The following is a 12,612-nucleotide window of genomic DNA, read 5'->3' as shown; positions in this document are numbered from 1 at the left end:
GAAAATTTTTAAATGTTGAAATTTTAATGAATTTGGTCATTACGCATCTAAGTGTCCTAAAATAGAGAAAAAGTATAAAAGAAATTTCAAACCTAGAAGAGATAGAGAGTGTTTGTATGCAAATGAAGAAGATGAATCTAATGAACAACCAATAAGTGGTAGTGATGATAAAATAGGATTTGTAGCAATCAAAGAAGAAAGTCCAAAGAAAGTAGCTTTAGTATCATAGGTTGAAAAAAAATTTGATTTGATAATTGATAGTTATTGTTCACATCATATGACTGGTGATATGAACAATTTTTTTGACTTCAAAATTCAAGATGGAGGCATTGTTAGAGTTAGAAATAATGCAACATTCCATGTTAAAGGTATTGGATCTATAACTCTTGATGGTAAAACTAACACTGAGGATGTATATTTTGTTGATGGTTTGAAGCACAATCTTCTATTGAAAGATTGGAAGGATTTTTGCAAGCATGAATGCTGATGATATTCTTATGGGGAAATATTGATGATATGTTACATTCATGACTAATTTTTTCATTGATTGCAACATAGCAATTTTCTATGGTATCTAATAGAAGAAGAATGGAAAGATCAAATTGGTACAAACGTCTGGTTGAGAGTTTACACTATCCAAAGTTATGAGAGATACTTTTGAGTATCTAGTATATGCAGTTAATGTTAGAAGATGAAATGATAAGTCTAGAAGAAGTTATGTAAGTTTTGGTCATGTCTATTGTAAGATAGAGTTTATAGAGGCATGTTCTAGTAAATTTGTTATATCTCTTAACATAATTGATATTATGTGAATCAAGGATGAGGACATGAAGAAGACATGTTGGTGATGTTGTGGCTAAGCTCGCTAATCCTAATATTGTGGGTATGGAAAGTTATTCAAGTTTCAAGGAAAAAGATTAATGTTATCGCTAAGTGTAACATGTTCTTAGTGTGGTCCTATAATAATTAATTGAGACTGTCTAACAATTGACTTAGAGAATTGTTTTATGGACTTTCTATAAAGGAATAAAATTTTCCTTTATCATGGTATAGAATGAAATAGATATGAATGGATGTAGATGATAATTGTAAGTAGTAGAAAGTGCAGAATGTCAAGTTGGGCAAAGCAGTGTGGAAGTGAAGGAAACTTCATTGCCAAAGTTTTGCTAAGTGATGTGAGGTTTGGAATTTGGATATGAGATTTGTGACCTAGTCTACAAGGTCTAACAATGATTGGTTAAGTTGATAGAACAAAGGAAAGGAGATAATATTAAATTACATCTTTGAGCAGTGAGCTCTTCTTGTAGTTGAAATTGCATGTTTGGGTAGTGGGCTCTTCTTGCATACATTGTACCACACCTCCTAATAGGGTTGGAATCTCCCCATAGGGTCTATCCTCTAACAAGGAATATTTATATTAGTACATCATCTTGTGCGTATCATTCCCATTGGAGTTTTGCCTTTGATCAAGGGTTTCCCTAGTCAACATATCTAGTGTAATTGTCTATGTGCATTTTATTATGGTTGCTATTTACTTTGGTTGAATGGTTAAGTTTGTTTAAAGAAGATAAATGTTTTAATTATTGGGTAACCGATTCACCACCCCCTACCCCTCTATCAATTATCTTGGTGGACTATTGTTTCTAACAATTGGTATTAGAGCATCGGGTCCTTAAAGATAAAGTTTAACAACTTTGGGAGATCCATGGAAAACATGTTTAGGGAAGATAGTCCTAAGTCTAGAAAAGTAAAATTTGACACTCAGATGATGGAAATTCTTGGTGAATTATTAGATTTGTATAAAGAGTAGAATATTGAGTTTTTAGATCTAGGATATTTTTGTTGTATATAGAAGAACATAATTTCAAGCAAAGATGAATCCAAATTTGAAGAAGACATGAAGATAGAGGAAGGTATTGATCTACTTAAAAAGAGAGAAGCAGAAGGTATGAAATTTCTCTTTTGTTGGATATGTAAAGAGTTTGGTCATTTTTCATCCAGATGTCCTAAGAGAATAAAAAAAACTAGAAAGAGTTTGCTTTCTGATCAAGTTGAAGAAATTAAAGCTAGTATGGAATGAGTATTGAATGATTGCAATAATAAGCCTAGATTAGTTAATATAGAGGAAGTAACTTTAGTGGCTATTCTAGAAAGTGAAAATGTGAGAATTGATGAGAAATTAAGAATAAAAGAAAGAATAGTTGATTATAATTCAGATGATGATGTTGTTACTAAGCCAAGGAATGATGAGGTATTTCTTAAGACTAATAATGATTTGTAGAGTGAAAGAGAGCCAAAGTAGGAACTAAGCATGGAACCTTTAGTAGAGGTAATAGTTGAGATAACAACTCCTACTTTAGGAAAGACTATGATAAAGAATCATCCATTAGAGTAGATCATTGGAAGCAAAGACAAAGGTGTGATGAAAAGAAATAGAGTCAATGAAGAACTATGTTTGACATCTCAAGTTGAACCAAAGAATGCAGATGAATCATGCAAAGATGATTACTAGAAAAAAGCCATGAAAGAGGATTTGGATCAGATAGTAAAGAATGAGACATGGGAATTGCTCCCTAGAGCAGTAGATAAGAATGTGATAGGAACCAAATAGGTATTCAGGAACAAGGTGAATGAACTAGGAGAAGTTGTAAGAAATAAAGCTAGATTGGTATTTAAAGGTTACTCACAGCAAGAAGGAATAGACTATGATGAGACCTAAGCTCCATTGGCTAGAATAAAAGTAGTAAGGTTATTCTTAGCATATGCAACATAGAAGAAATTCAAAGTATATAAGATGGATGTCAAGTCATCATTTCTAAATGGAGAACTTGAAAAAGAAGTATACATTGAGTAGCCTAAAGGACGCCCTTTAATATATTACAAGGACATAGTATGCAGATTAAGGAAAGCATTGTATGGATTGAAGAAAACACCTAGAACCTAATATGCAAGGTTGGACAAACATTTGACAAAGCTTAATAGAAAAGGTATGGTAGATAGTAATCTATATTAGAAAGAAATTGATGATGATTTGATGATTTTGGTAATATTTGTTGATGATATCATATTTGGAGGAAATGATGAAGAAAGTAAAAAGTTTGTTGATGAGATGAAGAAACAATTTGAGATGAGTATGATAGGAGATATGAAATATTTCATAGGATTAAAAATTGTATAGAATAAAGAAGGAATATTTATTTCTTAGACTAAGTATTTGAAGGATTTATTGAAAATGTTTGGTTTGGAAGCATGCAAACCCATTAGAATAACTATGCTAACTAGGCACAAGTTATATACAAAGGATATGACACCTACTCTTGAATAGAAAAAGTATAGATCTATGATCAGAGGATTGCAATATCTGAGTCACATAAGGCTAGATATAGCAAATGTAGTTAGAATTGTTGCAAGATTCTAGGCTAATCCTAGAGAAACACATTATGTAGTAGTGAAAAAGATATTTAGATATCTAAAAGGAACTTTAGAATTTGGGTTGTGTTATGATAGATCTAATGATTTCACTCTAAGTGCTTATATTGATGTAGATTGGATAGGCAATATGGATGATAGAAAAAGCACTAGCGGTGGAGCATTCTTTCTTGGAGGAAGATTGGTTTCTTGGTTAAGCAAGAAGGAGGATTGTACATCTCAAAGTACAATAGAAGAAAACTATGTTGTAGCAAAAAATAATTACAATCAAGTAGTTTGGATGAAGAAGATATTGAAGGATATAAGGATAGAAATAAATGAACCTATTGTTTTACATTGTTAGAACACAAGCATAGTAAATATGTCTAAGAATCCAGTGTTTCATTTAAAGGCTAAGAACATTTCTATCAAGTATCACATGTTGAGAGAGAAAGTTGCAGATAAAGAAATAAAATTGGAGTATGTGAGCATGAAAGAGTAGACTTCTTAAAGAGACTTTTCAGTATTTACAAGGTATGCTTAGGGTTATGCCCCTTCGTACTTCAAAGTAGAAGATTCAAGAGTGCATCAGTCTAGTGTAATTAAGTACCATTATTGTTTGGACTGAATGCTGATTCTTCTTATATGGGGGAATATCTATGATGGATAGAGTCATCTAGGACTCTTGTTGGATATTTTTATGACCAGTGTCTTTGACACTTGAGCTAGTAAGAATTAGTTGTTGTAGAGTTTGATGCAGAGATGTTGGTTGCTAAAACCTTTGACATTGATGTCAATGGGGGAGAAGTATTGCATGAAAAATATCATCGAACATTATGAGGGAGAAGTATTGTAGAAAGCACATTGAGGTATATCAATGGGGGAGAATGATTGAAGAAGAGGATTTGAAAAAAAAAAATATTAACAATCTTTTGTTCTTTTGTTGGTATTCTTGGAACTAAATGTTTTTTCATCCATGTTGCCATCAATGCCAAAGGTAGAGATTGTCGAAAGATTGGAAAGATTATTGCAAGCATGAATGTTGATGATATTCCTATGGGGGAGTATTGTAGCTATGTTACTATGATGATATATTACATTCATGATTGAGTTTGTCATTAATGTCAACATAGAAGTTTTCTATGGTATTTAACATAAGAACAACAGAAAGATCAAGTTGGTATAGATAGTTAGTTGGATGTTTACACTATCTAAAGTTACAAGAGATACTTCTAAGTATCTAGTATATGTAGTTAACATTGGAAGATGAAATGATAAGTCTAGAAGAAGTTATACAAGCTTTGGTGATGTCTGTTCTAAGATAGAGTTTATAGAGGCATGTTCTAGTAAATTTATTATATCTCTTAGCAAAGTTGATATTATTTGAATTAAGGTTGAGGACATGAAGAAGACATGTTGATGATGACCTAGCTAAGATTTTTCATCATAATATTGTGGGTATGGAAAATTATTCAAGTTTCAAGGCAAAAGATTAATGTTATTTCTAAGTGTAACGTGTTCTTGGTGTGGTCCTATAATAATTAATTCAAAATATCTAACAGCTAACTCAAGGAATTGTCTTATAGACTCACTATAAAGGAAGGGCATTTTCCTTTATTATGTATGGAATGAAACAGATATAAATGGATGTGGATGATAATTGTAAGCAAAAAAAAGTGTAGAATGCAAAGTTGAGTAGAGCAGTGCAGAAGTGAAGGAAAATTCATTGCTGAGGTTTTATTGAGTGATCCAAGGTTTGGTATTTGGATTTGAGGTTTGTGACCTAGTCTAAAGGTTTGAAAATGATTAGTTTGGTTGAAAAAAAAAAGGAAAGAAGGAGATAATAGTAAATTACATGTTTGAGGAATGATCTCTTCTTTTAGTTGAAATTGCATTTTTGGGCAGTGTGCTCTTCTTGCATACATTGTACCACAACTCCTAACAGGGGTTCAAAGTCTCCTAACATGGACTCATTGTACTAAAATTTATAACAAACTACTAATGAGGTCCACCCTCTAATAAGGATTATTTATATCAGTACATCATCTTGTGGGCATCATTCCCACCAGGGTTTTCCCTTTGATCAAGGGTTTCTCTAGTCAACATATCTAGTGTAATTATCTATGTGCATTTTATTATGATTTCTATTTACTTTGGTTGGATGTTTAAGTTTATTTAAAGAAGATAAATGTTTGAATTGTTGGATAATTGATTCACCCTCCCCCCTCTTAGTTATTTTGGTGGACTATTGTTTCTAACATCTTCTAAGTGTTGGTCAACTAGTGGATAAAGGTTATCAGTTGTAGTTCACAGAAAAGACATGCATGATCAATGAAAAAGATGGAAAGATAATTGGAATAGGAACCAGATCTAGAGGTAATGTATTTTAGTTGAATCCTACTAAAATGACATGTTTGGTTGCAAAGGTAGATGACAATTGGTTATGGCATAACAGATTTTGTCATATAAACTTTGACAGCATTGTGAACACTATAAAACCTACTAACATAATTTGCAAGGAGTGTGTTTTGGCAAAGCATAACATAACTTTTTTTCCATACAAGAAGTTTACCACTACAAAAAAATTGGAGATTGTACACATAGATCTCAGTGGTCCTAGGAAGACTCGAGGATTATATGGTGAGAGATATTTCATGATTTTACTTGAAGAATTTTCTAGAATGATGTGGGTTGCATTTCTTAAAGAAAAAATTGAGGCATTTGATAAGTTCAAGATATTCAAGAATAGAGTTGAGAATGAATCAAGCATGAAGATTAAATTTTTAAGATCAAGTAGAGGAGGAGAGTTTACTTCAAATGAGTCTAACATATTTTGTGAAGCTAATGGAATCAAAAGATAGTTATTAGCTTTGAGAATCCCTAAACATAATGGTATAGTAGAAAGAAGAAATAGGTCAGTAAAAAAAGCATCAAGAGCTATGTTAGCTAAGAATGATGTATCCAAGATGTTTTGGAAATAAGTTGTGAATATAGAAGTCTAAATTATGAAAAAAGTGTAGGTCAGGAAAGACACAAACAAGACCCCTTATGAACTATGGTTTGGTGCCTCACCTATAGTTAAGTATTTTCAAATTTTTGGTAGTAAGTATTATATCAAAAGAGATAATGATATTGTTGAGAATGATTGAGGAAGATTGTTAAAGAGGTAGATTGTTGAAAATAGATTGATATGATTAATATGTTCTAATCATTGTTTTGTCACTGATGTTAAACCTATTATTTTTTGATAAGGCAACTGCTTATATGATTTAAGTACTATCACTTATTTGATTGATGAAGAGGATTTGATCAAAAGATGTAACAATAGCACCTAGAGAAAAGGTTGAGTTATGATATAAAAAGGAGTACAAGAATTAGTTAAGATAGTGATAACATGATGTATTGATAATCTACTTCAGGTTATAAAGGATAGCTACACTAAGAAAGTATAGAAGAACAAGTTACACAAATTTTGTCTACCAAGCTTGATTGAGTGGATAGTAGGTGCTAAGGAAAGTTAGTGCAAGCCAAGTAGAAAATCAGTTGGAGTCGAGTAAAAGAAAAGTTTAGTAGATGTCGATCAAAATAGTGGATGTCAAGTAAAGTTTAGTTGATGCCAAGCACCAATAAAATTTAGTTCATGCCAAGTGATTTTATAGAGGATGCCAAGCAACACAGTATGTGCTAAGCATCAGAAGCAAGTTAATGCTGAGCTAGTGTATTATTTGAAATATCATGAATTTGATGAATCTAAGATGATGGAGAATGAGCGACAAAAGATCTTAATATCTTATTTATAGGAATGGCTAGTCATGAAGCAAGTTTTTCATGTGCAAGAACCTAAGGAAGAGAAGGAGTCAAGAGTTTTGCTTCATCAAGTGACCTAGAGAAGAGTCTGCATTGGCATGTTAAGAAAGAAAGCTTAAGGGTATGAATTCTTGAAGGTTAAATAAGCTATCAGAGCTAGAATGAGTGAAGGCCAAGAATAATGGAGGACTAAAATAGAGATCTATAATCTGAAAATGGAGTTGTAAGTTGTTTTCCAATCAAGCCTTACTATTACTTTCTAATAGTTGTATTAGTCTAGAGTAAAATCCTTTGGATTAAGGTTGACATAATAGTCATTTGTAGTTCCTTTAAATGGGTGACATTCCAAGTAAATGGTCTAAAGTCCTCTAACAAGGGTAACTCCTAATAGGGTGATCAAAATCCTTTAACAGGGTTACATTTAGTATTGTGTATTATAAACTTTAACAGGGCTGGCTTTTCATAAGGCATTACTTCAGAAGAGTGAAAAAGAGTAGCATGTTACTGATGGTTTTTCCCAAATTGGGTTTCCATGTAAATCATTATGTCAAATGTGTTGTTGAATATTTTATGTTTCATGTTTATATTTTTGCAAATTGATTTGACAATAACCTGCAATGTTTTAAGTGATTGCATAATCTTATGGATGCATGCATGATGATGAATGTTTTATGAGTTCACTAAGCTATGCAATTTTTTATTTATACATTTGGACCTTGGATAACTAATTTACATGCGCCCCCCTCCCCCTCCTTCTTGGTTATTCTAAAGAATTACAATAGATATTGGTAAGTTTGATGCTATAAGTGATGAAGGTATCTTTCTTGGTTCTTCATTAAAAAGAAAAGCTTATAGATGTTATAATCTAGAAACTAAGACTATTATGGAAAGTGCAAATGTGAGATATGATGAGAAATTCAAGATACAAGAAATATTAGTTGATTACAATTCAAAAAATGATGTTTTTACTAAACAAAGGAATGATGAAGTATTCCTTAAGACTAACAATGATTTTCAAAATGAAGGAGAGCAATGGTAGGAACAAAGCTGGAAACATTCAACAAAGAGAAGAGTTGAGATAACAACTCCTACTTCAGGTAAGAACATGATAAATCATCCACTTGAGTAGATCATCTAAAGTAGAGATAAAGATTTGATGAAAATAAGAAGAATAAATGATGAACTATGTTTGATATCTCAAGTTTAACCTAGGAATGTAGATGAAGCATGTAAAGATTGATGAAACCATAATATGGTGTATTTTGTCATTTCATTTTCAATTTAATTTTCAAACACCCTAAAAGAATTTGATGTTCAAGAAAATGATGTTTATGATGATTTTAGAAAAATCTGTGAATAATTACTTTTTAGGATTAAAATGAATAAGTTGTGAAAAGATACGCCATTTAATTACAAAATAGTAAGAATGATGCTTTTTCTTCCTTAGCTAGGTTGGGTAGTTCTCGTATAGAAATGTGACATTCAGTAAACTAATTTAGATAACATGTTTTGAATAAGTCTTGATGTATGTTATTATTTTGGAGGTGCTAATATTTTATAGATATTAATGCAAAGCCAAATCAACCAAGTGGGAGTCAAAGTGGTTGTTCACATTAATAGACCAGCCTTGAGTAGAGGAAACTAAGGGGGTGTGAGCTCCTAAATTATTGTTCTATTTGGCACCAAAATTAATGTGCATATTGTAATAATCAATGCCATCATTTTTTTTGGTAGTTGATGAGTCTTGAATCTAGGAATTTTGTTCCTAGTTTGTGTTTTAAATAACTGGAAGTCTATTTTCTAGAGATGCTAAGTTTTAGTCAGTCATTTTTGAATACAAGAAGAAGTTTCTACATTTTAAGTACTGAATATAATATTGTTGTTCATTAGAATCTACATTATTTTTTTATGAATAAAAAGATTATTTCAGGTTTCCATCTCTGATTTATTATACTTCACTTCTTTGTGGGGGCCCACATAGGGAGTGAACTAATTAGTTAGCATAGGATTTACATTCAATTCATAGAACCCAAGTAGATGTTGTTGTTCTTGCAACCACTAATAACATAATTAGTGGACTGTTCCTATATCATAGGAAGTTGAAGTAATTCTCAGCTATATTTTCATGCTTTATTAAAAATAGATTTGGTTCTCAGCTTTAGCATAAATTTTCTATAGCTAAGCACTTGAATTTTTGTAGAGTAGTTCTTAAGTTGAGACAAGTTTGAAGCATATATTTTGTGAATGCCATTTAAGTTTACGTCCTTGGTTGATAAATTAAATGAGTCCAAATGAGTTGGATAAGAACCACTTGAGATGTCCAATCTTGGGTTAAGTAGTCCATTGCTATAGGATTTTGATCCCTTTCTTTGACCAAGCATTGTTAGCATCATTGCCAAGGATGGTGTTAATTGAAACTAATCTTTCTAATTGTATTTCTATTCCTTATAGAATAAAGTTTAGTAGTAAAGAAGCATGTTATGCATAGAAGAAGAGACCACTTAGGGAGATTCCTTCCTTGTGATAATTAGGAAGAACCATTCCATGATGTTCAACCTAATCTAGATGAACCCCAAGGAGAGAACAACGAAGATGAACCCTTTAAAATTCCATTTGTTGACATCGATGCTAAAATAGAAGAATTATTCCATTTGAATGAACTTTTTGATGAGCCTAAATATCAAGATAATCCATTAGCCATTTTTATCTATTAAGCACCACCTCTTCCTCCAAGAATGGCTTTGCCTACCTTTCCTTTTCCGATCCCAGCTCAACAAGGGAACCAAAATTTTGAAAACATACCTGTTACTGCACTTCTAAAATTCTATGGCCTTATTATAGAAGACCCTGAAACCTTTCTTTTCAAATTTGACATTCTATGTAGGATCTATGACTACACAACTGATGCCCATAAGTTGAAATTATTTCCCTCTACTCTAAAGGAGGTTGGTCTTCGATGGTTCATGGGGTTGGGTGCAAATGTTGTAGCAAATTGGACTAAAATGAGTAATTTGTTTCTTCAAAAATATAAAGAATATTGCAAAGATCAAGATATGAAAGGATCCTCCTATTGTCCATATATTGGGACAAATTTTTGATTTAATGTTGAGCAAAACCCTGATGCCTAAATATTCTAATCCAGGAAGTCATGTTGTTACCATATGTATAAATGACATCCAAATTTAGAATGTTTTGATTGATTTAGGAGCATCAATTAATGTCATGAGCAGAGAAGTCTTGTTAAGACTTAGCATTATTAGATTAAGGTATACTCCTACAATACTTTAGTTAGTGAAAAATTCAACTGTCAAACTTGATGGAATGATAGAAGATATTATTGTAACCCTAGATTCCTTGGATTTTCCTTTAGCCTTTATTGTTCTATCATTAAGAGGCACCCTTAGAGGATGTCCATTAATCTTAGAAAGACCACGGTTGGCTACTATAGATACATGCATTGCATGTTGATTAGGAAAAATGTCAATATTAGATGGTACAAACACTAAAATGCTAACTCTATACTCTCCTACACAATGTCAACTAGATCTTGACCAAGTTTCTTGGCCAAACCCTGGTCATGATCCTCTAGAAGTTAATTCTATTCAACAACTCATGATGCTAAAAAGAAACCCATTTTTTGTATCCCAGGAAGAAGATGACATATTGGCAACAATCTTTACTAATCATTATGATTCTAAGGAGTCTTCTTCTAAAAATCCTACTAGCTCCTTGCAAACTATATTGCCTAAATGTGATGCACTTCAATCTCCTATAGAACTTGATTACCTTCATACATTATTACCCCATGAAATTAAATCTGCATCAATAGAAGAGATTTTAATGATGGACAAGGTAAAGAAAGTAGAGATTACTAAAGGGAAAGAGCATAATATCAATAATGACCTTAGTGCATCTTAGATGACAAGTACCATTAAGCTATTGCAAAATACTCAACAAGCCTTTGCATGGGACTATATTGACATGAAGGGTTTAGATCCTGGTTTCTATACACATAGGATATTTATCAATGTAAAATGTAAGCTAGTGAGACAACCTCAAATGAGGGTAAACTCAACATTGAAAGATATAGTCAAAGTAGAGTTACAAAAAGTTCTTAATATTGGATTTATTTATCTTATTTTTGATAGCTAGTGGGTTTCACCTTTAGTTATTATTCCAAAAAGGGGGGGGAAATGGAGAGTATGTGTAGACTATAGAAAGCTTAATAAAGACACTAAAAAGGATCACTTCCCTCTACCATTCATTGATCAAGTACTAGATAATTTAGCAAGAAAAAGATATTTCTTAGTTCTAGATGGTTTCAGTGGCTATAATCAAATCTAGATCTCTCTAGAAGATTAAGATAAGACAACATTCACCTATCCATGGGGAACATTTACTTACTCTATCTTACCATTTGGATTATGTAATGCACCTACAACTTTTTAGCGAGTGGTACTTAGCATATTTTCTGACATAGTTGCTAATTGTGTTGAGATTTATATAGATGATTTCACCACTTATGGTGACAGATTTGAACAAGCTCAGTCTAACTTGGAGAAGGTGTTAAAAATGTTTCAAGAGTACAACCTTTCTCTTAATAGTGAGAAGTGTTATTTCATGATGGAAGAAGGAGTTGTTCTTGGGCACTACCTTTCCTCTTTTGGAATTCAAATGGATCTTACAAAGATTGATGTCATTACTAACTTACCAACACCAACCAAGCAAATAGATGTCAAAAGGTTTCTTGGACATGCTAGATACTACAGAAGATTCATCAAAGGTTTCTACAAGCTTGATGTTCCTTTGTATAATCTACTTAAAAATAAAGTTGAATTTGAGTGGACAAAAGAATGTGAAATAACATTCTAGCAATTGAAGGATGTTTTGACAACAACACCTTTTCTAGAGGACTTGATTGGAAGCGACCCTTCAAAATTTATACTGATGCATCCAACATTTCTTTAGGGGTAGTTCTTAGACAAAAGGAAGGTAGTATTGAGCATGCCATTTATTATATTAGTAATAATTTATAGGGTGCTGAGATGAATTATACTGTCTTTGAAAAATAATTGCTTGTTGTTGTGTATGCACTTAATAAATTTTAGTATTATATCATAAGCTATGAGGTTTTTTTATACACTGACCACTCTGCTATAAAATACTTGATGAATAAACCTTCCATCTCTAGTAGATTAGCATGTTGGCTACTCCTCATGTAGGAGTTTAATGTAAAGATAATAGATAAACCAGGTTGAGCTAATATAGTAGCAAATTTTCTATAACGACTTCAAGTACCTAATGATCCTATAGCCATAGATGACAGTTTTCTTGATGAGCATCTATTTTCAATAGAAATTTATAACCCATGGTTTGTAGATATAAAAAATTACCTTG

Source organism: Cupressus sempervirens, chromosome 4 (assembly GCF_028749045.1).
Source record: "Cupressus sempervirens isolate cs-2001-9-10 chromosome 4, ASM2874904v1, whole genome shotgun sequence".
NCBI lineage: Eukaryota > Viridiplantae > Streptophyta > Pinopsida > Cupressales > Cupressaceae > Cupressus > Cupressus sempervirens.
The sequence above is the reverse complement of the archived record's forward strand: the minus strand, read 5'-3'. Positions refer to the sequence as shown.